This window comes from Megachile rotundata, chromosome 8 (assembly GCF_050947335.1).
Source record: "Megachile rotundata isolate GNS110a chromosome 8, iyMegRotu1, whole genome shotgun sequence".
In the NCBI taxonomy this organism is placed as follows: Eukaryota; Metazoa; Arthropoda; class Insecta; order Hymenoptera; family Megachilidae; genus Megachile; species Megachile rotundata.
Window position 1 is genome coordinate 16,608,904 of NC_134990.1, and position 27,299 is coordinate 16,636,202.

General features: G+C 50.7%; 1 protein-coding gene across 10 annotated transcripts in view; it reads left to right on the forward strand.

The window, feature by feature from the left end:
• Lar (tyrosine-protein phosphatase Lar) overlaps positions 1–27,299 on the forward strand; it is a 152,015-nt gene that overhangs the window by 31,661 nt on the left and 93,055 nt on the right. The gene's annotated exons all lie outside the window — the stretch shown is intronic.

Below are 27,299 nucleotides of genomic sequence, written 5' to 3' on the forward strand. Positions count from 1 at the left end.
CGTCGACCGACGGACGAGGGAAACGCCTCGTGGGCCTAATCCGTCCGGTGAACATTTCGCTCGAGTACCGCGATCGTACCCTTCCCATCGACCACGAATCGATGACGAATCGCGCGCGACCACTGACTCGAGTTGCATGGTAATCACGATCATTACACGGTAATCCGTCGCGTCGCGTCGCTTCGATACTCGCTAATTCAGCCGAGCTTTACGCTGACTCGAAAACGACGATGACGCGTCCCCCGTATTTCGGCCAATTAATTATTGTCACGATCTCTGATCCGGGGGCTCGACTTGGCGGACGCCGGACGACCCATGGATCCCGTTTTCCGAAAGCCCCGATCATCGATAACGCCTACACGACCAATTAACGCTAATATTCCAACTAGGAACAGGGAATAGAAAATCGTCTGCTAATTTTTGCCAAATGTCGCGCCACCGCGAACGCGCTCGAACGGACAGTCCCGGCGGGAATAGAACGACTTTAGGTACGTTATACGATGCGAACTTCGAAACCAATCATTTTTCCCAACGGAATTCACCGTTTGAATTCAATGGCTCCGTTTGCCACGATTTCGACCATTCGACCCGGAGTATCGGCTTGCAGCGAGAGGGAAATTCGCGTTACCGGTCTTGCTTTTCGCTAGCTTTTTAATTTAACCGCTTTGGCTCGATCGATAACGAGCTCTCGTCCATCGAATCGGCCACTTTCGAACACCGTCGATCGCGGTCAAAGATGTCGCCGTTAAAGAGGAAAACGATCGAACGGGAAAAACTGAGAGGACGGAAACCGTCGAGGAAATCTCGAAGGGGGAACGAGCTCGAAATCCATAGTTAACGCCGTCTGTCCCGACCGCGTCTCGGAAAAGAAAAATAACCGAACTCGAAGATTTCCTCGGAGGTTCGTGCGCTGTCGCGTGTTCTCGAAAAATCATTCCAACGAGGGCGAACGAAAACTTTGCTCGTCACGAGGAGCAAACTGTTCGGTACCGATCGAGAAATCTTTGGTCATTTCCCGTTACGAGAGCGATCGTTCGCGAATCGTATTATTCCACGGGATTCGTTAAAAATCTCGGTTTTTCGGTGGGAGGAATGCTTTTAAAACGTCCACGCACGAAATTCCTTCGACCGAGCGTGCGTTTCGGCGATGCCAATCCGCTTTAGAATCATTGACCTTTTTTTCAACGTGACAGTCGACGTAGCAACGGTCTTTTCGTTTTTTGGATTCAGCGAGGTCGCGCGTTATTTATCGTCACGGCAAACGCGATAATTTACATTCCGTCCAGTCGCGTTACGTTCCTGAACCGTCAGCCGTACGATCCCGTGTTGTTTTTATCCGTAATTGACAGAACAGACGTTTCTGAAAGAGAGAGAAACGGTCAAAGCTGAACGCGCGCGACACGGTTAGAAAGTGACGCGTCACTGTTCAACAAAAAGCACACCGTAACTAACGATACGCGACAGCCATAGGCAGTACCAATTGTTGCCATTCTTTGCCACGTAATTTTTCAATTTCGTTTCGAGTTTCGTTTCGTTCGTAGTAAATTTAATTGAATCGTTAGCGAATTTCCAACCGCCTCTAATACCTCGATAATTGGAGCGTGGTCGGAGACGAGGGGAGTGGTGGATGATAAGAGGGTGGTAGGAAGGAAGCGGTTCGTTAGAAGCGTTTCAGCTTTCGATTCTCGGAGTTTTGGCAGCTTTTAGTTGGTGGATTCATGAATCGCGAAGGCGCACACCGGTATTAACGATAAGGCTAAATTTATCGAGGTTAAAAGAGGTAAACGCGTAGGGCGGCGTAACCTCGCAGTCGACGGTGTGTACGGGGTTAAACGAGGCGGTAAAAAGCGACGGAACGAGGGAATCGCGATCAGGATCGCGCGCGTATTCTCGCGACCGCGGTGCTTCTCGCGGAAAAAGCTCGGATCGACGACGCGACGCCGTGTACGTTAGGGGGTGGTATGTATAAGCGTATAGGTGCACCGGTACCTCGACGCGGTTCGCGTTCGCAGGGTCGGGGGAGATATAGTAAAAAAGTTAGTCGAGCTATTTTATGGGATCCCTCGACGGGTGGTCTCTCGCGATCCTCGGTAGGGCGGTAAGGCGGGCAGGGTAGCTTGCAACCGGCAACATCCCTCGTCTTTCAGCGCATCCTCCACCGTTTCGTTCTTGCTTGCTTCCTGTCCACCCCCTCGCGCAGGCTTTTACGGTATCGAACGAGTGTCGTCGGGATAAGCTCGAGCTTGGCCTAGACTCGCAGCAGGTATCGCGCTGAACGCTGCCAACCGATGCGATGGAGAGCCAGCCATCTAGCCAGCCAGCCAGCCAGCCCCCGGAAAGGGGGGAAGCTGGCTTAGCCGCAACATTCTCGGGTTTACACCCCCGTCGTGAACTTCCCTGCGGATCTAGGATTAGCCGTGGTAGGCGGCAAAGGTTCGTTCAGGAGTTAAACTGATTTTCTCGCGGCAACGAACGCGAGACGCGTGCACGCAGGGTTTTTGCGGCTTCGTCGAACGTCACGACTCTCGTTCGACCATCGCCGATCTTTCGCCGAGCGTATTCGTAATCGTTTTCCTTCTTTTTCGACGAATCTTACTCGGGACGGACACGAGAGAATCGTTACGCGACACCGATAACGTTCCCACCTATCAAGACGTTGATATCCTCCTGAATGTATCCGATCTTTCTCTCGCTTCCATTTTTTGTTTCCCTTTTTTCCCTGCCGTTCTACCACTTTGTTCGGAACGCAATTTATGGGGTGTCGAAGTGCAGTTCGCTGTTCCCGTCCAGGTTCAAAGTGTCATCAGACATGGCGCTCGCGCACCGCGAAACCGATGTAATTGACATATATATATATATATATTCGAGCGGGGGAAAAAGAGGTCGTTTCGAACGAACGGAGGAAATGGTTCGTGGTTTTGCTCGATCGTCGATCTCTCGTCGCTGTTCCAAGATTCCCGAACGAATTTATAAATCGGCTGAATTTAACCGTTACTCGTCCATCGTTTGCTCCGTATCTTGGTAAATAAAAACGCGACGTGTCGCTATATTTTACAAAGGAGTTGTTATCACGGGTTGTCGTAGCGTAGCGGCTATCAAATGAGCGGCTATTGAATGAATATTAAAACGTAAATGCATTACATTGCATATGCATGATCCTTCCCCTTGTTTCACCAGCACGAAACTACAATATCGTTGGACGCACTTTTCTCGCTTCGTCTTGTCGAAAACGACGTTCCAGCGTGAAACATTATTTTCGATCACCTTTACCGATCGCTAAACTCGCTCGGCGAAACGAAAGCGAAAATGTACGATACAATCGTACTCTCGAGCAAATATTTCTCGACGTCTTTCCCTGTTCGAGTTGCAAAATTAGCGCGCGACGCGTCGTCGAGGAGGCGCGCTAATCAAAGGATAATAGTATTGACGGAACAAATTTACAGTCCACTTATGCCGTTCTCTCGGTCGGAAAGCGCAAAATTCTGTCGTTGGAAATTACAACTAATCCGTAGACGGAAACTCGCGTACGTCCCTCGCGACATTTTGATTTATTAAACGTACGGCGTGATTGTTCGTTTCGTTGTTAGTTCTGGCAGAGTTATTTTATTACGCGTCTACTTAGGCGCAAGTAGGACGATTTAACGAGCGAGAAAAAGAAAAGCGGAAAAGCGACGCAAACGGTCGGGGAAAAACATTTCGGCCACGCAATTTCTCGCAGGGGAATAAATTTATCTTAAATAATTAAATTTTGTGGATGTTACGGAATATACGGTCTGCTAGCGGACACCGGTGCGGTGCGCGGTACGGTTTCGCGTGGCCGCGGCAAAGTTTCGCTTTTATACACCGGCGAAGATAAAACGCGACTTTCGTTTCTAAGCTAACTGCGCTCCCAGTATATTATCGGACGAATTTATATCGCCGCTTGGAACGGATGGCCTCCAAAGCGTGCGGAACATTCTTGAAATTTCGAATATTAAATTTATGATGGATCGCTGCCTTTCGCGAGGGTCTGCCATTTTCCGAGGGTAGAACACCGAGGGAAAAGAAGCTGATCCCGCGAGAGATGCGCGGAGGAGACGGAAGTCGGAAAATAAAGAGACCGAGGTAACGTTGTCGCCGAGCAAGATTAACGTTTCGTCGTTGCACCGTTTCTCTTTCTAAACTCTTTCGAGCGATCGGTTAGCGTTTCGAACTCGCTACCGATTAGAATTTCAGCGACGAACGACGTGTCACGTTCGTCTCGGAGGTTTGCTTCGATTTCTCGTTAACGACCGCGCGATCGGAGCAGCTTCGTATCGCGTCTTGTACTTTAAATCGGTCCATTAACTGCTCGTACGATTACGCTCGGTTACTTATCGATTACCGTTATAATGGCGTTCGCGAACGAACGGTCGAAGACGGAAACGCACGTAGCTTTCGCTACGACTCTCGCATTGGTATGGACGACGAGAGAACGCGCGTTCCCCTTCCACCAAGTAATACCGTAATTCGCGATAACTGCCATAATAACCGTACCTTCTTACTCGAATAATGTCGCGGTATTTCTCTACAAAAATCCGACCGCTTTGCTTCCGTTCACCCGTCTACGCACCGGTAACTCGAGCTCTTCGCTGTCCAAGAATTTTCAGCCTTTCCTCGAGAGAGAGAGAGAGCGATGGTGACGAGAGATTAGAAATTCGTTCAAGATTTTCCGTCTTTGCGTTTCGTTCGTCGATACGGCGAACGACGACGACGACGATAGTCCGGGGAGCGACTTAAAACGCGAAGCGAGTTTCGCGATAAGGGAATCGTTACTGCGATGAACTCGCGATCGCGAGTGCGACTCGCGTGTTCCCGTGCCTGCGAAACGTCTATGCGATTGTAACGAACGGCTCGAGATAGCTTTTGAAAAGACCACGACTTCGAACTTGGAGGATGTCGTTCGCGTTTGCATAAAATGAGAGTCTCGATCGTCTTACCGGCAGCCAGTCGCTTCCTTTTCTTACCTTCTACTACTTTCCCTCGGTTTCTCCACTCGAGAAGATGTCGGTGCAGCTACAGGGTCGATGCTTTCCTCGGCAATGGATTTCCGAAGGCCCCGGGCGTGCTCGTGCGTGTTCCACCTACATTTTCAATTTTACGTCGCGTCTATTTTTCGCGCCGCTTCTTCTTCTTCTTCGCTCGACGCATCTTTCCTCTCTACTCTTGTTCGCTGCGGGACTGGCAACTTGTTCGTATAGCTTCTTGAACGTTGTACGTCGTGGTTGCTAACGCGTAGCGATTGCTTCGAAAAGTTTACTCGCTAGGCCGATAGTCGGTCGCGGTAAACTTTACCTTTCTCGAGCTTCGGGTAGCTAACGCGGAACAGCCGGGAAATAGAATCGACGACGTCTGCGAGGGCGCTGTCTCGGAATTTTATCGGCGAGGTTTCTTCGGGCGAACGTTTCTTTTTTCTTCGCTCGGTTTTTCACCGAGAGAAACCTTCTCGCGACCGGACGGATCAATAACGCCTTTGCGTTCTTTTCCCCCGTTCGCAAGATTAATAAATCCATTTCCGGTACTCTTTCGTATCGTCCGCGCAAAAAGGCAGCCGCTTTTCTGCCGGCGAAACTCGAATTCCGATGGAAAGTTTACAACGGGCCGATTCACGATGCCAGGGGCACACGGCGTTTCCTCTCTCTGGCTTCTTCGAAGCGAAAATGTACGGCGAATCGATCGAGAGCAATCTTTGGAGAGGAATCGAAGCCGAAGGACCAACGACGAGGGTACATTAAACCGTAAGGGTAGCTAGCGATTTACACCTGATGCACCTTGACCGAGCCACCCGGCGAAGCTCGCGCGTTACTCGCTCGCCTATATTTTTACGATCGATCGTTCGAGGTAGTTCACCGCTTCCATTCCCGTACGTGGCGGCAAATGTCCTTTGCAAAATTTATACTCCGGCCCTTTCCGCTACTTGGCGGAACAATGTAGTTCCCGGAACGCGGTTAATGGCGGGTTATCGTAACTTAGAAATCGCTCGAAACATTCAGAAGCCGGTTCGAGTTTTTCAACTTTCCGCGAAGTTCAAGTTTCGGCCGAAAGAACCGTTGTTCCTTTACCACGGATTAATTCCACAAAAGACAATAAAGTTTCATTTAAATTACACGCCGCAGCGTGGTTCGCGTGCTCGAGACTCGCCGACGAATGAAATTTAAGCGCGATATACGAAAAAGAGAGCAGAATCGTGTTTCGCCTTCAAATCTATTCGTTTCAGTCGCAACCACGCTGCCGTTTTTAAAAGATTTTCCTCGTGTGCTTTATGAAAAAAATAACGTGAAAAATGGAAGACCAAAACGGGCTAGAGAAAAAATTGCAAGCCATAAAGAATCGACGGAGGAAAGCGCGCTGAATACCCTTAGCGAACCCTTGCCTGACGAGGTAACGAGACCGAATCTGCTCTTTTTCTTTTTCTCTTTTTGTTTCTTTAAGTATCTCTTTACCTAACCGTACAAATATTGCTAGAATCCGTTTTTAAATGCTCCGACCGTACGCTCCGAGAGCCCCCTTATTCCCGACGCATCGACGTTACGATTTCATTTGAAACCTAGTTTCCTTCGTCTTCGTTCGAGAGCGGCTCGTTTCGGAAACCGCCACGGAATCCGTACTTTTTGTGTTTTCAAATTCTTGCGGAAGTTACTCGTAAAATCGTCTTATCCGCGAGTTGTTCGCGAAGAAACTTACCAAAGGAAAATTACGTCCCTGCTTGCACGCGGTTGACCCCTAAGGTTCGCTCCCCCTTTCCGTTTCCCTCCACCCTTAACACCGCTTTCGTTCGAGGAATCTTCGCGTTCTTATCTTAACAGCCCATCTACGTTGTCTCGGGTACGTTTTGCGCTTTTCTCCTTTCTTGTTTCCGGCCTGGATTTCGCTCGCTCTTTCCCTCGGCCACCGGGGCAACTTTATCGTGGACTTTAACCGCGGGCTCTCCTCCCGACTGCGAGAACTGCAAATCGTAGGGTGCTATTTCTACTTGCTCGACGATAAAAGAACTTCCCCTTCTGTGTTTATCCCGCTATTTCCTCCGTGTCTACCTCTGTCATTGATTCGAACCACTTAATCGGCCATCGAAGCCGTTAGCCCCGAGCCGTTTGCGCGGACGCGATCGTTATCGTATTCCGGAGGGGTCATCGAAGCTTCGTTTCGATAATTGGAAAGGAAATTTTGATCGCCCTTTTTTCTTCCCTTCCTCGAACATCCATCCGAATCGTAACGAGTTCTCCGCGTACAGAAGACTTCTCCGTAGAAAACTTCTTCATATTTTTCTTTTGCGTTTCGATTCGAGTCGCCTCGATCTTTCCCGCTTTTCGAAAGTCGCGTTTTCGGCGACGCAGTCGAGAATTTCGTCAAGTGGAAACTCGACGAATTAAATGCCAAGTTGGCTCCCTAGCGCGACACTCGGTCCAACGTTTTCGCGTACGCCGGGGATCCGGAACGTCAACGGAAACGTCGCCGACGAGTCACGTACCCAAACTAATTGCAGTTTTGTAAAGGAGAGCGAAATTTCCTCGTAATCCGTACCGCTCGCTTACGACCAAAATCGAATTGCCCGTTTCCAAGATTGCGAGCAAACTTTTGCTTCGTCGAGCGAATCTATAGAATGAAAAATTGCACGCGAATCGATCGAATGTCGCGTCGGTTGACGTTCTTCCTTCGGAAGTCTTGGAGGTTACGGTTCGTTTGCGCCGAGCAAACGAATTCAAACTTGTTCGATCTTGTAAACTCGTTTTTAAAGATCGAAACTCGAATCCATCGATCCAGGCGAAATTTACACGTCGACGATCTTGGAAATCACCGTGTTTAGAAAATTCACGCAAGACAGAAATATTAACCCTTTGCACTCGAAGATAATTTGACTGTTTGCAAACAGCAATATTAAAACTTAATTAAAAAGTTAAATCTTGAGGTTTACTAATAATTTCCAGTATTGTTTGTTTCACTATGCTATACATCACACGTGTCATGTTATAGAATCAGTTAAAAAATGCCTATTTAAAATTATTGTATTGAATATAATGGTGACTGCGAGTCACCTCTCGAGCGCAAAGGGTTAAATACATTGGGAAGACATTTTTTATTTTATTAAAATAGAACCGTGATAAGGTTCATTTTATTAAAATAGAAGCATGATAAGGGAATTTTAGTAATGTCATTTGTGTTAAAAGTCTATTATATGTCCGGTCGTACGCGAGACCGGTCGTTAATCGGAAAAGAGATGATCGACGTTTAAGCGCGTGTATACCACCCTTCGTGGGCAATCTTGTCCCGAGGAGAATCTTTGCAACTTTAATTACTTCGTTTAACGCAAACGATATCCAATTTTACGACAAGATTCAGAAATTACGCGAAAAGACCCGTCGAACCGTTCGAGTTTCGTAGGTAATCCGATTTGATCGCGAAGTGGGTAATTGGAAAGATCAGTCCGCCAACAACGAGATTCGTGGCCATTATCCGTGATACTCTGGTCAAGCGATAATTGTAATGGCATGCAAACCGAGCCGCTGCCTTTGGCTTAAGTTGGTAAATTGCGGTTTCTGTTTCCTTACCCTTTACAACTCCGTCGACCGACTTTACCGCAAGTACAAGTACACGCGCGGAGCACATAATTGGTCTTCCAAGGAGCGGTTAACGCGCGTTTTAGCGAGACAGAGTAGCTCGCAGAGGCTATTGAGCGAATCGTCGAACATCTTAGCGATCGAGTTCGTTAATTTGTCAAAGAACGAAACGTTGGGTAGCCATCGGAGAGTTGCGTCGCGACGCTCTCCCGAACAAAAGACGTAAAACCCCGGCGTTTAATTGGAGAAACGTGACGGAGGATAACGACCAACCGGTCGACGGGAAGAAAAAATCCTTCTTCGACTCGTTCGACGATTGCGCTCGAACGAAAGTTCCCGTAAATGATCGTCGCCGAGATTTCTCGTGGCCCGGAATATCCGATTGTACCGGAACGGCTGCCGTTTACGCCATAATACCGGTCGATTAGTCAACGAAGATTGGAAAGCGACTTTTCGCGGAGAGAAAAGAAGATCCCGTAGATTTCATCGGGAACGATGTTGGAACAGGTTACGAAACGGAAGGAGGAGAGAACCGGGGAAAAGGTTGGGGGATGGAAGGGACCGAGAGAAGGGAGGAAAGGGTAGCTTTTACGCGTTTTATCCCTCGTGGCGTGCGTTGCGAAACCCTCCGCTCATGATAAACGATCAACCGGAATCCGGCCAGTCTCTCGCTTCTCTTCCCTCGCGGACCAATCTCGCGGAGGGATTCTCTTGACGAGGGATGCTCGCGAGGCGCAGATTAAAATATAGATTTTATTGTTTTCCGGGTGTGTCGCACGCGGTCACCTACGATTTATACGGCCGTTACTCACGCGAGCCGTTCCCCCGAATCACATATGTATAATAATTCATCCTCGATGCGCGTTTTATGAGATTTTCTATTAGATGCGACGGCTCGACGTCGATAGCAAATTGCTGGCGGATGGTCGATCCGATCCAGTTCGATCCGATTCAATTCGATTCTATTCGATTCCACTCGTCTCTGTGCGGTGTCGAGCCTGCAGCGTTAGATTCGCACAGCAGTAATGACAGAGGTACCGTAAATTCCGGGGATAACGCGTTTCTAAAAACGAGGACGATAGATATTTGTCCATCCAGGTTTATACGAACCGTAACGAGCGAATGCTTGTTCGAAACGCTTTATCGTCGAAAAGTTGATCGACGCCGGCTTTTCTTTCCCAGGATGTCTGCTTTTAAGCACGACCGGCTAAACGGTACGATACGGTGTGGCATGCGACGGGTTATTTCGCTTAGCGGATGCCTCTATTCTCGTTGCTTGATTCTCTAGTTTTCTTTCGTTTAGCCGTCGTTGCGCGCTACCAGGTCCCGTCGTCTCTTTACCCGTTTAGTCGTTGTTTCTTGCTTGCTCCGTCGACTAGCTCCCGGTGCAGGCAATCCAACCGACGCTTTATGAGAAAACGTTGAAGAGCTCCTTCGCTGGCGGACGTGCCTCCTGGCTGTTATTACAACGGAAACCGCAGCAGCCATAGCCTCCGTCGCGATTAGAAAGGATGGTAAGCCGCTCGGAAGCGGCATGAGAAATTACGCCAATTTATGCGCCGGTATCCCTTCTCGTCTACTTTTCTCGAAGAAAAGTCGAGCACCGATTCGACGGTATCCACCGATGCTCCGCTTGCCAGCTATTACTCGCTTCGGCAATCTTCCAAAGACGTCTTTTATACATTTTACTTTCGTCCTTGTTCGTGTCGATACCGCTTTCTAATCTCGTTTCAAGTTCTGGCGGGATATCGCGTTCCTCGTCGCAGGCACAACGACGGGGAAGCAAACGATCGGGATACTGTTCGGTCTTCCGTTCGAACAGCAAAGTGGATTAGTCGCGCAGCACGAAGAAGTCGAAACGATCGCGACGCGCGATTTCCTCCGGCGAGGTTGGGAAAAACTTTTTGACCGCTCGCCACGGCGAAAGCTTCGACCGTGCACCGTAACGAGGATCGAGAAACTACGACGGATCGGTCTTCCTGGCAATTACCCTAAGAGGATTACGCGTCTATTACCGCTACAGAGGTCTACGTACGTACGAGCGTAGGCGCGTTTCGTGCACGCAACCGTAATTTCGGAACACGGAGAAAGTACGAGGTGGCATTGCCATCTCGTCGTTACCGACTAGAGTCGCTTTTTAAGCGGATTTTCCTTCGTTTCGCCGGCTCCGTTTTTCGTTTGTCCACGGTACGTCTTCTTTCCACAGCGAACCTCTCGCGTTCGATCGCTCGTCGTTAATAAACTTGTTACTTCTTTGTGGATTTTATCGTCTTCGTCCCCTTTATCGACCGAGAATTATTAACCCCGACGTCAAAATTTCCAAACCGGTATTGTCTGCGACGAAAAGCGGTGTAGATTCTAAATCCAGCCGGCGAACCCGCAACGACCTCGAAAACCTAACAACTCTCTTAACCACCGAGAGAACTGTTATTAATTATTGTCTACTTTAGGGGATTGGAGGTTGCCTCGGTTTCCCCGCGGCGTCTGATAAATGTCGGAACAGACGGATACGGCTTCCCGGTTTCTCGCTCAAAGAGTGTTAGCTGCGCGCAGTTGCCAACCAATAAACGACTTGAACCGTCTAGTCTTCGCGAAAGAACGCTTCCCTGCCGAAAGATTCTTGAGTTCGAATCGACTAATTTTTCCGGATTTGTTTTGTCGGGAAAGCAGCAACCAAAACGGTAAAACTTCGAATTTCTTCCGGCACGCCGTAACGATAACGGGTGCGAATCGGTAATTTTTGCTCGTTGAACGAAGCACTAATTGCTCGCTATTTAGAGACAATTCTCGTGCTTCGGAACGGTTCGGAAAGTCTGACCGTGTAGCGGTTTCGTGGATGTAAATGGTCAGAATATTTCGGAAGGGAAGGTTGCAGCAGGGATTGGCAGAGACGAGGGTGAATCGCCGTTGTTGCTAGTAGTATTTGTAAACTAGCTTTTGATAGCGTTACGAAACGGCGTGGCGGAGCGGTTGAAAGTTCTCCGTAGCCTTCTTCCTGCTCCTCTTGCTTTTTCGTTTCTTGCCTCTTCTCCGCTTCCTAGTTCTTTTACTTTTACTCTCGTCTCGCTCGTTTTTTGTTCCAAGTCGGCTTTACCTTCGCGCACGAATTCAAGGAAATTCGCCCTCGAGTCTGACCAACGAGAAAATAACTGACGCTTCGTAAGTCTGTTGCGAAATATCCAACGCCGTCGTTCTTGCCTCCTTTGGCTACCTCTAGCTCTTTTCTCGCCACGATTGCACCTTTCCTTTTTTTCTCTCCGCCTTTCTTTTCCTCTCATTCTTTTCATTTTTCTCGTTTTTTCGTTAAAAGCAACACTACCGTTTCTTTATTTCCGTTACAGTCGAACGATAAAAGTTTGCTCGTTCGCGTTTACGGATGAACCACTTTCGTCGGTACGCGAAATCACCGTAATCGCGGCGAAACTCGTGTGCGAACTCTCGGAACACGTCGCGAACGGACGAAAATCTCGCGACGTTTCTACTCGAACCGGTTTGATTCTTTCTCTAACGATCGCGAGACTTTCTTCTCTGCGAACGAGGTATGCGGGTCGAGCCAACAGTTGGCATTAAAGCTCGCGTGTCACGCGCAAACGGATAGCTGGAAAATGTTCTGGAATCTGGCAAGCTCTTCCCATATGTAAATCCATAGCTGTCTCTAGATTTCGAGCTACCCTTTTCCTCTTTTAACCTTTACGTTCGCCTCCCGCTGCTGCTCGTTGTTCCGGCGTCTCTGTCCCTCGTCGGACGAGGGGAGGTACGTGCGCCCTGTTCACCCGGTTTCTCTTTATCCAACGAAACGAGCAAGCGGCGACCACGCGCACGCTATTTGGCGATCGTCCAATCGGATAAAACCCCGGTAACCGTGTGCGAGTTGAACGGCCATACGTGTGTCGCGTCCACGGGCGTGAAACGCTTATTAGCGTCACGAGACTGACGATACCGAAAATCGTGGCGTGCAGTAGTCGTGACGGTATTCTCGGTATTTGCTTTGGTCTTTCGAGACGGCTCAATTATGCGAGTCGATCGGTGCTCGTACGGCCTCGACCGGGCTATTTAAAGTTGCACGACGTAACGTAACGCGAGATAAATCGTCGTAGGTGCCGCGCGCGTTTGCTCGCGATTCGGTTACTCGGTTGGGTTGCCGCCGAGTCGCCGTTGGCTCGCCGTTAGCTTCTCTGGAAAAGCGCTTAGCTCCATGGTAGAAGTTGTTTGCCGAAATCCGGATACGCGAGATTCGCAGCGACGTCGAAGTCGCAAGAGGGTCTTGCGCTCTGTTTGCAAAGGCAAAGGTTGATGCACGGGAGTGGTTGGAATTTACTGGAGGTTCCAGAGCGAGCGGATGTTGCCGCTTCGTAACCACGGCTGACACTCGAGAATGCCTTGAAATACTAGTCTTCCAGTTCCTTGTCACTCTCTTCGTAGCATCTTTCTCCGCTCCCTTCTGTTCCTCCTGTCGTCCCCTTCGGTTTCAAGGGATTTCCACGTTTCCATGCTTTCCCACAGACGTATCAATTTTAAACGAACGTGTCCAATTTTACCAACGGACCGAGCTCACCTACGACCTGCGCGAAGAATTTGATCGGCGAGCAATTTTAGTCGCTAGAACCGATCGAAATCGGGACGAAACGGTTTCCAATTTTACCGCGATCGATTCCGCTAACCTAAATCTCGGGACGGCAGCGGACCGTATTAAGAGGCTATTTCGGAACCGAAGAAAGTTCCGAGCCGGGGGTATATAAAAGAGTAACAGGAAAATGGTACGCCGGCAAGTACGCTAATATCCGGTTGCTTTATTCACCGACTAGCCTTCGCCGTTAGAAGATACGTCGGGCGAATGGGGTGAGAGACGCGAGATCGAGTCGAACGATGTAATGGAGTTCCAACGCATCCTTTCAACGGACTGCTTGTATCGGAACGGAGACGCGTGCATCGAACGGAGGAAAAAAGCGAGACGTGTTCTATAAATCGCGAGGAACGGCGACGCGAAAGAGGAATAAAGAGGCGAGGAAGGAGACGAGTTCGCGTCGTTTTTCCTTAACTCGGTCTTCTTCATCGACGCGTTCCTCGATCGAACGTTGACTATAAAATCGCTCGTAAACACGCGCGTTACGGCGATCCTCGCGAAATAGGATGAGGCGGATAACGCGTACGGCCTCGACGCCGACGTCGCGAGGGTATACGTATTCGTCGCTAGACAGCCAACGAGAGAAACGTTCGGTTAAGTCGGTATCGCTCCGCCTCCGAGAGCCAACAGATTGCTTTTTCCTCTCGAAACTTGCCGGCAGTTCCAACTATTCTTGCCGAAGTAACTCCGGGATAATCTCGAAACCGCGACGCGGTCTTGGAAACTCGTATAATCGGATAAAAACGAAAACCCGAATTAATCCGGTAGCTCCGAGGCCGTAGCCGTACATCTACGTGCACGACCGGTTCGTGGCCGAGTTCAACTTGCGAGCGGAAGTGGCGTCACATATCCGGCTTCTACGAACCAAGTTCGCCTTCCATCTACCGTGCAGCTCGTTACGTTCGCCCGTCCCTTTTCGACCCTTCCATCTTCCGTCTACGCGGTGCTTTGACCCTCGTTCGTCCATCCAGCCGCGTCGCGTTCACCGTTGCGCTCCAATCTCCTCAACGCGGTTGTTAACCGCGGAATTCGGATTTCGATATGCTTCGCGTTCACGCTAAACGACCAAGTACTCCTTCGCGAAAGATTCGAGGTAGATCAGGAGGTAGTTTCACTGTTGATTGGGCGTGTTCTGAGATTCGCGATGGGGTCGAAAGTCGAGGTAAATTGCGCAGCACCTGTCCAAACAGAGTTCGCTCGAGCGACTCGACTCGTGGGACAACGAACGCTTCGGCCAGCAGTGGTGAAACCGTAGATTGGTTCGACGATGCGAACTCTGGCCAAACCGCATCGAAATAATGCATCTCGTTTCACCGTAACAATTATATGCGTACCGATCTCGCAGCCAGAGCTGTTACAGGCGCGTACCGTCGAAAATCAGCGAAGCATTTCGCGCCGTAATTAGCGCAAGCCGGGTGAAAATTGAACGGAATCGAAAATTCGGACCAGGCTATCGGTAACGGAAACGTTTCCCGACCTGTATCCAGTAGGAAGCGATTAGCCGGGAGAAGAGAAGGGTCGGAACAAGACGGCAGGCGTACAATCGAACGACCCTGCTAAACGGTGAACGCGTGCACGCGCTTACCCGCCACCGAAGAGGGAAGCCAACTGCTTTTGTGGCATAGAATATTAGTCCATTAATGCCGGGCATTATGTTCGCCGACCGAGTTGCGGCCGACAATACGTCAACGCTTTGACTCCGCTACAATACGGCAATAATCGAGCTTCCTCCTACTCTCCGTCTTTGCGAGCACTCTCGGCTCTGCCGCATGAGCGAAGGTACGCGCGCACGCACCGCTTACCAAGAACGAGCGATAGAAGCCGCAAATAGCGACGTTCGTTCGCCGTTTGCTAGCGGTTCGTCGGGAACGATTCGCGACAAATATATTCGCGCGCCACCGACTCGAGTTTCGATTCCTATCCTCATCCGGTCCGTACGCCCCGGTGCGCTCCGTTATCGGATCCCTCTAATCCGCTTAATATTTCGCTCTCGAATTAATTCCTCGCGAGTTCCTTTGGTCTCGCTCAGTTTTTCCGGCCGATCCCGCGAAGACGAAGGCGAAGACACCGGTAATGGCGGCTAAGGTGGGAGTCGATAGGCGAGATGGTTGGCAGCGGCGATGGTGGCGACGACGATGGGCGAAGACGAGGGTGCGAGCAACCGAGAGAACCACCCTCATAAATATTCACGATGAAATCTACCCCTCGATAATAACGGACTCCGAAATATACGTGCGAACCTCGGTATCTGATAGGAGAAGCAAAGGCGAGACCGAATCGACGCCCGAAACCTTGAGGGTGTGCTAAGTACCGCTGGCTAGAAACTTTTCGTCTTTCGATTCGATTCGATCGTCCGTCAAGACGCAAGATTTCCAAGCGTCTGATCGTTGGATAAGGAACAAGGTATCTCGCTCTTGACAGTATTTTCCGAGGTCTGTTCGATTAAGCGGCTCGAGTATCGAGTTTGCGTGGTCCCCGCACGCCCTGTCTCTTTCCTCCGGCTCTCTCCGAGATATTTGCGTTTCACCTTCTCGTCGATACTTGCCTCTCGGTTACTTCCGCTCGGATTTCTTCCTTTATTTCATCCCGGTTTCTCTTTTTCTGTTTTCCTTCTTTTCTCCTTTTCTCGAGGAACGACGCTACTCTCCGACGTTTGGCAGCGGCTGGAACAGAGGAAAATTCTCGACGTATCCAGCCGGCAAATCGGAGGCTGGCTTTCGTCAAAGTTAAGTCTACGGGAGAAAATCGAGGTTGCACTTATAAATAACGTAAGAACAGAGGACGACCGAGGAAGCCTCGATCCCTTCCAGGGGGTTCGCTTTCATGCTGTCGCCTTTGTGCTCGTCATCCTGATTCGATTCCTTGGTTCTCTCGTAGGAAACGGACCGCGGATAAAAATCGCCTTTGAAGGGATATCGGAGAAAACGTTACCGTTGCTTGGGCTACGCCGACGTTGAGCCGATCCTTCACGGTACTCGAACGTACATTCGGGATTACGTTTTACGATGAAATTCCTCGAGGTAAGGTTCTCGTGCATCGACGGTTGCGGCTGTTCGGCAACCGTAAAGAAGAAACGGAACGAGAATAGGGAACCTTTTAAATTAGATACTTATATTCGATCGCGACGCGCTTTCTTTGTTTAACACCGGCGGAGTCTTTTCAACCACGCCTCGTCCGTTTCGAGATTCAACTTTGCTCGCCCCACTTCTGTCTGGTCACCGCGTCCAAATGAGATTTTCCACTTTTCGAGCCAGCCGTTCTCCTCTCCTCTGGAACGGCTCGGAGAAATCTCGTCGGAACGCGGTCGAGCGTCCGTCCAAAAATGACTCTCGAAACTGTTCGATATTCTATAAATTTTTACTCGCGCTACGATCCCGTCCAGATGTTCCGTGGAGACGTTTTAGCTAGCGCAACGTTCTCCGTAAAGGAGCTTGGTTATTGGATACACCGGCCAAAACCTATCGCGTATATTGGAAGGAAATTTCGCGAGACGAACGCGAGCAAATCCGTCGTCGCGATACGTTGCGCATCCGATGATGCGAGAAACTAGGTAGAAACGGAAAACGGACAAAAGAAAGCAGGAGCGTGGCAAAGGTAAAAAGAGCCAGGGTCACGAATGGAGAACGAGCGGAATGAAAACGAACGAGGTACGCGCGAGACACGAAACCCGAGCACAACGAACCGGATGATTATATAGAAAATGTTGCCTGGTTTCGAGGTGTTTCAGCCCTCGGGCTTTTCTCGTTCCGTTCCGTCCCGTTCCGTTTGTTTCGCCTCGACGTACGTTGCGACTCGACTACCGAAGTTTCTCGACTTTGTCGATTGTTTACTACTTTTTCAACGACTTTTACCAACCTCGAGATGGTTTTTTAACGACGACTCATCGACTATGTCGGTTTAGCCAACTGTCGACGGAAAAAAAAAACCCAAACCTCGATTGCGGACCACTCGCACGGTTACTTTGCTAAACTTTCAGATTTACACGATTCCGAACTGCTGTTCAGACTGAAGTGCGCGACGGAAAAAACGATCCGGAATCTGTCGATCGAGAAAATATTTTGAGAGCTAAGAACCCTCGAGTGAATTTCACCGCTTCGACGAGACGCGATATCGAGCCGATTCGTTCGTGATTTCCATGTAATCTGGAATTCGAGCAAAAACGGGTCGATTCGAGAAGAGAATGACTGCCGAGCAGCCACGAGGCGTCTTCGCGGTTCGCGTACATGCATGTGCCCCGGTTCGAGCGAAAAACGGTATTCCCGTGGTTGGGTTCGACAAAACGCGAAACAGACGACGTTTCGCGGTGGTTCTTGCAGTCCCACCTTTCCAAAGTTGGTCGCATTACCGGTTTCCGACGAAACCGCCGACCATCGCGTACTTGCGGTACGCTTCTTCGCGGGACGTGCTCTCGATATCTCGAGAATCAGTAGTTCCAGTCAGTATTTCTTCCCACCGAACCGGATAAATTTACCTTTATCGTCGACTCGCAGCTCGAGTCCGTCGCGTTGTTCGAGAACTGGGCGAGAGAAGACGAGTGGATCGAAGAACGGCAAATAAGATACGTCCTCGCGTTATTTAACGGAAATTATTCGAACGTTAAACGCGTTCCATCCGGCAAAGGGGGCGAAACTTGAACCGTTTGCGTTTCATTTTTGTTATTTTTTTTTCGCTCGTCGATCGATCTCCGTAACCGCGGAACCGTAAACACCGTCTGCGACGGAAACTTTAAACGGCTGATTAATTTAACGGTGGAACTGGAACGAAAAATCGAACGTCAGTGTTCTAGGTGATTTTAACGCGCGACTTTGTTCGCGATTCGTCGTCGTTGTCGAACGAGCGGACACGAAGGGGATAATTCGCTGGCGGAATGGTTGCGTTTGATCGGTTCGCGACACCCATCTTCCCGGTCCAGATATCGCGTTTAGGTGTCCGTCTCGAATGAATGGCGCGCTCCACGTTTTCTCGCGGAGATAGGTACAGAGTCGTTCGTTGCTCAAGGGATGTTACACACGAATAGGGGTACGAATGTACGGGGACCGATGTTCATTTCATGGGCCGTCAGCTCGTATCAGTCCAATGGCGCAGAGTGTGATTTTTCCCAGGGAATTTCGGTCTGTTTAATAGAGATCCTATATCCGATACAGCTCGGTAGTTTCGTTGCTTCGCCTCCGTCTCTTTCTTTCGGCTTCGTCGTTACTCTGCTCGTTTATCCTTCGACTTTCCTTTCCGTTCTCTCTTTCTCTTTAACCGATCGATTACGAGCAACGGCAAATCAGAAACACTGACCGAAGCTAATAGGTATCGATGGACGCGTATCGCCCATCACCGACAGAGAGTTATTAGGTATAGTCATTATGGCGGAAAATAGTGTGGTTTTTCGCGCGTTCGCTTCGGTCAACGCTAGAGGAGCGTTTTCATCCGTGATTCCAACGACGATAACAGGCTTCGAACCGTGACGAGTTAAACGATCGATCGTGCAGTCTGCGAAGTCAAGGTGTTCGATGAACTTGACTGACCAAACCCTCGCCTCGTTCCTCCGGGACTGCGCCTCAATTATTTCGTGTCCGGCGTTTCGCGGATATTCGAGGCCATTGTCGCGAAACGCCTGATGGTAGCGCAGAGCTATTGTTTTCGCGACAGACCCGTGATATCGCCATAATTAACTGGTTCCCCGTCCATCGAACAACGCACGTTGCGCGTCGAGTGCGCTCGGTGTGTCGCGATTTACCTACTTACCATGGTTACTGTTCCAACGAGATATCGTTGGACAAAACCTCGATCATGAATCGCCCGAAAAAAACTATTTACAAAGGACCAGCAAAAATTCGCAAAGTTTCATCGACGTCTGTTCTCGTAATAAACTCGTCGTCACGGAAATAGATCTTTTTATGATACAGAGGTTGCGCGAAATAAACTTCGAGAGAAAGAGGAAAGAATCGAACGACGGAAATGACGTGGCTGAAATTAGCGTGCGAAATTAGCTTTCGCGAGATCACGGTGTACAATTGGAAGAGTTATCGAGTATTAAAACTCGTTAAATGTTACATCGGCGGCTTTTCGATCTCGGCGACAATCTTCTTCGCACTCCTTTGTTCGTTTCTGTTCAATGTCTCGGCCCCCCTAACGACGGCAAACCGACTCGCGTTTTACTCGTATTGCGCGATCAAATTGACGAGTTGTTCTCCGCAATCACGATCCCGCGATTCTCGGGAACGGTGTGCTTTAGCCGCACGCTATTTCTTACCGTGACGTTCGCTATTCAAACAGAATGTAGCGCGTTTTTTCGTGCTCGCTTCGTTTCGCGGACGTTACCCGCTTCGATTTCCGTCGGACTCGTTTTCCCTGGATAAAGCTTAACCGCTCGTGTTCGACGTCGAACCGAGAAAGATCGAGCGTCGAGAGCGACGTATAGAAGCAAGCAAGTTTTTCAGGCTACGGAGACAAACTTTTCGTTTCTCGAATAAAAGCCGGTGGAAATCTTTGAGCCGCTTGAGAGAAATAAAAGTAAGCGAGCGCGTAAAAACAGCGAAACGAGCCGTAAAACGACTTATACTCCACGGACGACTGTACACTCGTCCCCTGCACCGTGTTGTTTGCGCTTTAGTAGCGACGTTTTACGTCGGGTCAGCACACGCGTATCAACGCGCGTATCTTCTCTTTGTGAGCCCGAGATACACGACACGACGTCGAGTTCCTCTGTTTTCGCAGATAAAACCACGACTATACGTTCGATCGGTTTCCGCTCGTCTATCGAGACTCTCGGACGTTCCGCTCGCGCTCGGAAACCACGAACGACACGGGGTCAAAGGAGAGGCACGGGAAAGCGGTCGAGGGTGAGAGAGAGAACGCAAGAACAGAAGGAGGAAGTTTTCATAGCCGCGAGGTAGTCGGTGTCACCTAACAGAGTCGCATTACAATAATTGAATTGCATAGGAGGCGCGCGCGGGTCTTCTCGGCTTCAAAGAACGTTAGAAAATAGGTAGAGAAGGAAGCGAACGAGGAGAGTCAGGTTGCGGGGAAGCGGAGGAGATGGCTTCCGGAAAAGGGGCGGGTCTCCGTCACGCGGTTCGGTCGGCTGCGGGTGGTTAAAAGAGGCGAAAGGGGGAGGAAAGGGTGCAGCAGAAGGTTTGAAACAGAGGGCTGTTCAAGAAGGGGTGTCTGAGAAAATCAATAGACACGTTCGTACGTCGCGTGCAGTTAAGTGACTAAGAAATTAATATCTCGATGAGGTCGAGCCGGGGCTGCTCGACGACCCGAGCGTAGCTCGCTCGAAAAAAGCGGGCTAAAACGCGGCTGTAACGACCGGCGTCGCTCGAAGAAGACGCGTCCCACCGTCAGCCACCTTTTTATCCGCTTCAAGGTTAATAGATGCGTCCCTGCGCGAATCGGCTCCGACGTTACTTCGAGAGAAGTTCCGCGGGAAAAGGAGCGCGGCGAATTCGTGGCAAGCCGAGGGGACGCGAAAGGATCTCCCGGCTCTCTTGGATCTCTAGGCTCTCGTGGAATTCGAGTCTCGAGCGAAACGCGTCGCAGCGGCAATTCACTGGCAATCAACCGCGCGTGTTTTGTGGTCGTCGAGGGACAGCTTCCAAACACGGCCGTTACGCTCGACGTTGTCATAGAAGAATTATAAGTCCTGTGGCGCGGTACGTCGCGTCGTTCGTAGCGCGAAAACGCGCGGCGAAAGACGAATGCGCGGTTTACGCTCGCGGAACGATTTTAAAAAATCCGCGTCGCTAGCGGACAATTTATCGGCGATTTAAAGGGCGACCCGCGTAAACTCGATAGTCTCGTATGAAAATGATTAAAAGAGAAGTTGCGCGGCGATCGTGTCGCGTACCTCCCTCGTTCGAAACCGATTCCTCCCCTGGCCAGGGGTTGGACAATTTAATTAACGCGCATCGTTGATTTTCAGTCGAAACTCGATCGTTGCGTAGCTGTCGCGAGGCTGCGATGCGACCACTGTACTCCGCATCGTCCGATACACGGGATAATCGAGCAAGTATCCGTTGATCTGTGACGGCCGACCGGTAAACGATAAACGCGAAGCCAGACGCGCGCCCCCGAGCTATTCAAAGCAAGATGATCGTCGATAATTGCGTGGTCGAGCACAGCCGCGCGATCAATTATATCGCGTAAAAATGAACGACCGACAAAAGGAAACCGATGCTGTTGGTTAGATGGTCGCGTTTCAATTAATAACGTTTCACGCGCGGGACAGCAACGAGCTTTTTATACCCGGCGTTCGAATCGAGCGAGAATTTCCGTGGAAAGCTAATACGGGCCGTTTGTCTATGTACCGGACGATCGAGAAGAAAGCAGCCAGAGGCCGCGCGACGCTTCGACGTTGACGCGAAGAATGAAGACAGCGTACGAGGCGGAGCGAATGAAACGGATCCGTGAGATGTGACTGGCACATTGTCGAAGAACTTTTAATATCTTTCGTTACGTTTCCGATACGGTACGTCCGTCGAGGACAACCGACTCGCAGCTTCCGCGCTACTTCTTTTCTCCTCTCCGGCTTTTCTTCCATTTTCTCGGTTTCCCGTGCCCCGGACGTCGCAGCCTCGCCCAGGGGACACGAGCATCTCGTAGTTCCGTTCGTCTGGTAGATTCGATTTTTCAAACTGCCTCCGTCGCGTCGCATCGAGTCGCATCGAGTCGAGCCAGGACGAAACACGCCGCGATAGATCCTTTCCGGTCGAGACAGCAACGATGGTAGGAGAATTATTCGCGGTCTGGAAGCGACGCTACCTACTCGACCGCTGAACGTGTTTCGCGTTCGTCGATCGAACGGTACGGCTAATTAATTGATTCATCGATATACCTGCCGGGAGAGTTTCTGCCTCCGAGTGATTAATTGGACTGCTTCGTTGCACGAATTTCGTTGCGCGACGGAGATCGACTTCGCTCGATGATTAATCGTTCGAGATCCGCGACAGATATACGAACGGAATGTCGTTTGTCGCTCGAGCGAGTATACGCGAACCGAGGAAACCAAATTTCTTCCGGAACGCATCTTCGTTGTATTCCTTTTCGATCTTTCTGGATCGTTTTCGACGCGGATTGAGAGACGTCAAAGGACTAGCTGTTCATGGAGGTTAGGAGGAATACGACGAAGAGGGTCGCAATCGCCGGTTCTCGCAGCTTTATTCACGAAGCGTAGCTTGCGAGCTACCGTATAAATGACAGCATTATGCCCCTATCCGACGCGTTCCTCGCAGCTATTGGTGACCGCAAAGGGGACGAGTCGGTAGTTGCGCTTCAGCTTTCAATATTTCAAACACTTATCGCGAACCGGTCCACGCCGTACCAGCGTTTCGGCGGGGAAACGGAAGAGGTTGTCGGCGAAGGTTCCGCGGCAAACTCGCAGATGCTAACGGGGAATCGACCGTGTCCCCTCTCCGCTCTCGCTCGGTATAATAGTCGCATTTATATCATCTCCGCCCGCCACGGTTTTGACTTTATAATTTAACGTGGAAACCCTCGACCGCGCCCGTGCTTCGCCCACCCTCTCCGCCGGCGAAAGGGTTGCTCGTACCAGCAGCCACCTGCACGGTCCCCACGCGTTAGCGATGAATTATGCCGAAAGCATTCGATTTTTGTTTCTTCGGGAACCTGTGTGGCTCGAATCGATCCCTCCTAATCGACGCAACGGTCCCGCGTACGTGCGTCGCTTACTCGCGGCCGGATTTCTCCCGATAAGACGATAGCGTCTTTCGCTTTCTATCGAGTTCTTAACTTTCCGTTCGATTCTCGTTTCGTGTTCCAAATAGTAGCGTAATATCAGCGGCGATAAATCGGAAAAGGTAAAGCAGTCGTATAAATTGGAGAAGCGTGGTATCGCGTTTTAAACCGTGGATTACGCCACCGGGGAAACCGGTGAAATCTTTCGACTCGTGGCTTTTCGTCGAGAAAGCGGTATTCGAATTAACCGTACGGCAATTTTCGTGTAACGTCCTTCCCGTCGCTGGTTTCGCTTCGACGACAGCTACGACCAACGAAAGAAAACGTAGGTAGTAAGCGTAGGAGGTAGCGGGAGCGACGTAACGCGAGACGGCTCGTCATGCGAACGCCACTCGCTCGTCTTACGTCAGTGCCAGTTTTCAAAACGTCGAGTCGACGCGACGCGAGCGAAGAAGCGGCCGGAGTTTATGACGAAGAATTCCTTCGTGACTGGATCGTTCCGCGAAGGAATGCGATCGAGATTCACGGAGGATCCGAGTAAATTTCCCATTTTCGCGCGTATTTTCTTCTCCGATGATCAACGATCACGCGCTCCTCCCTTCTGTTCTCGGGTGCACGGATTTTCCTCCTCCTCCTCGTAGGTCGCGTACGTATTTACATATTGAGACGCGCGTACAAACTCGTCAGAGAGACGCGCGATAGACTGCATGAAATCTTTGCATCCATTATAGGAAGCGGAGCAGAGGAGGACGCGCGTGGATCCATTTCGCGTAGAGCAAAGCCACGTACGTGGCAACGTGCATCCGTAGATAAGGTACACCGTTAGAATAGATCGGGACCTTGCCGGTCCCAACAGACCGCATCACAGTGCATTACAGACCAGGATGCGAGTCTGATAGTTTGCTTTGCGTGTACTGCACCGCGACGCTATCCTCTTCTCGATACTCGACAACGTTGCCAAGCGCCGCCGGCATCGGCATCCATCTTCCAACGACGAATGTTCTTGCCACGAGACACCGTCGTCTTTGCGCTGGCTACGATCGTCGGGCAATCGAGTACACCGAGTACGGTCGAGACGAGAGCGAATCTCCCCGAAAGCATCTGTATCGTTTAGAGGTAGCTGGAAGTCTCGGTATTTTCGAACGGCTGGAAAGGAAACGTGCGTCGTTCGCTCGGCATCTCGTGGGGCAAATCTCGGTCGTTCCCTGTGCGCCAACCCCGCTCAGCTAAAGGGTTAATTCACATTTATATCCGTTGGACTGACCCGGGGATATTATTGGGGAGGGAAGGCGATATTTTCTCGGTACCTCTTAAATCCTACGGTGAATCCCTCGTCCATTAGCTCTTGCGTTTTCGTCGCGAGACGCCTGGAGACCGGGGAAACGTATAGCCCGAGTTTAATTCGAACCCCGGCTCGTACGTTCTCGCGCGGATCTTTACGACGCGGGTCGAAGATCACCGTACCGTAACGTACCGTGGCGTGCCATGCTATGCCGTGCCGTTCGGCCCTTTCTTTTCAGCCGCTTTTCGTAAAAACGACTCGATGGAAATTCGCGGCCAAGAAACCCGATTCGCGATCTCGCGTTACGGAACGCCGAAGGTCTGCCATCGAGAGAGTAGCCATCTTCTCCTCGTCTCTCCTTTACCGTTGCTCGCTACCATTCCCTGGGCGAGTTTGGCTCGTGGCCAAAGTCGCCGCACCCTCGAGGACTGTTCCAGATACCTTCCTCTTCTTCTCTTCGCAGCTCGATCTTCGTTCCGCGACCGGGAGTAAAATCGTAACATCGACCGCGATATTTACGGTCATTTTTACGAGAGCCTCGCGTCGCTGATTATGATTGCCGCGGTTTCGGTTGTCTCCGACAGATTCCGTCTTGGCGCGAAATTGCGACGCGAGTTTGGCATACTTGCTGGCTTTATGGCGGATCGAACCGTAGGTAGGAAATTCTTTTCGCTGGTCGTACGGAATCTTGAGCTATTTCGCAGCCACGAAACACCTACAGAGTCCGACCGTGCCTTTTACCCCCGTGAATGCACCGACCGAGGAGGTCAATAGAGACTACCTCCTACCATCGGCTGTTTCCACCTCCATGCTCGCGTTGGCATGCAACTGGAATTCATGGAAACATTCGCACCGCTCCGCGAGAAACTGGCCTCGTTTCTTTCTTCGCGATAAGCGTATCGTACGCGTCGAGTCGAGTCGGGTCGACTTTCGGTCCGCGACCCGGCTGCGCGTCGCCCTCCTTCGATCGCGTCCAACCGCCGTTCCAAAGAAAAATTCTCCTCGTTCTTAACGTCGAACTTACCTTACCGCCGGAGATTCTTTCTCCGTCTTTCTCTTTCCGTTCGCACCCGGGTCGCAAGTTTACGTGGCAGCGAACGGAACAAAGCGGTCCGTGGTTCGGTCGACAACGCCGACCGGACCTTGCTCGCAAAACGCTTAGTCGTTCGATGTTATCGTTAAGCCGGACTTTTTGCCGCACCAATTCGTCCCGGGGTGGTCCTGTTTTCTAAGCAATTTCATTAAGCGCGATCGAACGGCTAGCTCTATTATATAATGTAGCCCCATCGGAAGGGGTAGCAATCTTACTAATGGCTGCTGGTCCCGCGCGCAGGTGAACGCAAACACGCGCGCGTACGCGTGCACGTAAACGCGATACGTAACCGTAAGGGTGTGGTGAGCAAGGAACACAGAAGGCTGTCATTCGACGCGTTTCCGGGCAACACTCGCGTGTGGTGTAATCCCTCGCAAACGAAACTATCAAAACGAACTGTTCGTTAAGTAGCGCCGACGCGGAACAACGTCGATAAACGTTCCTTTTACGAGATAAGGGCACGAAACGAGGAGCAGGTGTCGGAGAATCGTACCGTGGGGCGCGTAATTGGTCCGGCGAAGTCGTCGCGAGGAAAATACGTGGGAAACTCTGGAAGAAAACGTTCGAGCTCCGACTATTTTACGCAGTTTCTCGATTCCGCTAACCGGTTCGATCTACGCGGCGTCTCCCGACTTTCGGCCGTGTGTAAACTTGCCGGTGAATAGAACCGAGAAGAGAGTAGGAAACGTTAATATGGAATTTAATAATTTTCGTCTCGAGGCTGGAACGCAGGGAGTAGCTGGTTCGCGGGGAGAACGGAGGGCAACGGAGGTGAAAGGTGGCCGCCCGTTCGGTACGCCAAAGGTAGAAACAATCGTCGTATTGTAAGCGTCGCAATCCAGAGTTTCTCGGGACAATGGCGTACCCTAACACGTATCTAGTGTTGCTCGACTACCCCATTCCTCGTCTAGCTTCCTGCTCGGATGAACAATGAGAAGAGCGCGCGTACTCGCTCGCATACCGTGTCTCGCGCGAGTTGGACTTTGTAAACGACTTCCCTCGTGTCCCCGCCAAGTTTTTCCGCGTTTCTCCATTCCGAAAGTCAAACGTCGACGATCGATCTCGTTTGCTCTTTGGCGGCGAGGTGTTTAAACGCCGGGGGAAAAAATGGACCAAAAAGAGAGCGAGAAGAAACGATCTCCGTTGCTCGATACCCCGACGAAACGCCGGGGATCAAACTTTTTTCCGACAACGGAGTTGAAATCGCTGCCGGATGAGAAAATAGCGCGAGAGAATGGTCAGAGAGGGGTTGGGAAGAGGCAACGAAAGAGCGTCGGTGGGTTAGGACGCGATCGAGTCGATATCCAATATCGGAACGATGCGCGGCGAAACGATTTTTCAAAAAGTTTTCGCCGAACGACGCCGTGTTTCGAGTTGGAAGTTGCAGTCGATGGAAACGAAGGTCGACGGGCGCAGCGCGTCCCGACTCCGAAGAAACTCGTCGAGGAAGGAGGAGGTAGGCCGAATCGAGCCAATACGGTAGGGTATAAATCTCGGACGTCGATTCGATTAGACGGACATAATTTACGCGCGGTCGACTAAAGCGTGCGTCCCGTGAGTCGTGTGTTGTGCGCTCGCACGATCTGTCGTCTCGAAGCTGGCCAAACGAGTCGTTTCGTTCTTTTCGTCCAATCTACCGCGCGTTCCGAGAAAACAATTGCCTATCGAGTATAAATCTGTACCGACTGTTCGTCTTTGCGCCCTCTCGCTCGTACATCGGCGCAGCCCCTGCAACCCTTAAATCCTTGGATCGCGATACCAGCGAGGAACTCTTTATTTCGTTGATCACGTGCCAATCCGGCGTCTCGTACTTTTTATTTTCCTTGGCTCGTTTATCGATTCTTGATTCGTTTCACGAAATTCTCGTTCCTCTCGGAAGGCAAAAAATCTGCAAGATTTTGAAGCTCGAACAGAGTGGTGGAAGAGCAAATGGGGGAAGGTTCGGAGATGGGACTTCGGAGAAAGGTAGCTGCGAATCCGCTAGCGAAAATTCGAGTGGAAAGTTTGTCGCGGTGTGACAGTGGCTGGCGACGCCCGACA